The sequence below is a fragment of the Suricata suricatta genome, chromosome 1, assembly GCF_006229205.1.
Source record: "Suricata suricatta isolate VVHF042 chromosome 1, meerkat_22Aug2017_6uvM2_HiC, whole genome shotgun sequence".
Lineage (NCBI taxonomy): Eukaryota > Metazoa > Chordata > Mammalia > Carnivora > Herpestidae > Suricata > Suricata suricatta.
In genome coordinates this window covers 139,750,565-139,751,259 of record NC_043700.1, presented here as the reverse complement: position 1 = coordinate 139,751,259, position 695 = coordinate 139,750,565, and positions in this window count along the sequence as shown.

Below are 695 nucleotides of genomic sequence, written 5' to 3'. Positions count from 1 at the left end.
TATATATATATATATATACATGTGCAAACATGGGAGAGGCAAAAAGAGGGGAAAAAGAGAATCTCAGACAGGCTTATGCTGTCAGTGTAGAGCCTGACACAAAGCTTGAACTCATGAATTCATGAGATCATGACCTCAGCCAAAATCAAGAGTTGGACACTCAACCAACTGAGCCACCCAGGCGCTCCTATCCACTATATATTTTTAAGTAGAATAGTTATAGTATGATCCCCTTTCTCTCTGTCTCCATACATGACAGATAGATATAGAGATATATCTATATCTATCCATCTATTGCTATAGATAGTATGTATGTATATATGCGTATATACATACATATACATATATACACTAAAACTTTGGTTTGCGAGCATAATTTGTTGCGGAAACATGCTTGTAATCCAAAGTACTCATATATCAAAGCAAATTTCAAGAACTATTGGCTCAATTGTGATTATGTGAGATTTGGCATCATTGCAAGACACTGCTTGTTTATCAAGTTAAAATTTATTAAAAATGTTTGTCTTGCAGGACACTCGCAGAACAAGTTATTCACAATCTAAGGTTTTACTGTATATGGTATGTATGTATAGTATATGTTTATGTAGAGAGAGATTCACCAAACCATTGTGGTTACCTCTGGTGAGTGGGATTAGAGTGGTGGTTGAGACTCAGGAAAATGTCTATGGTATAAA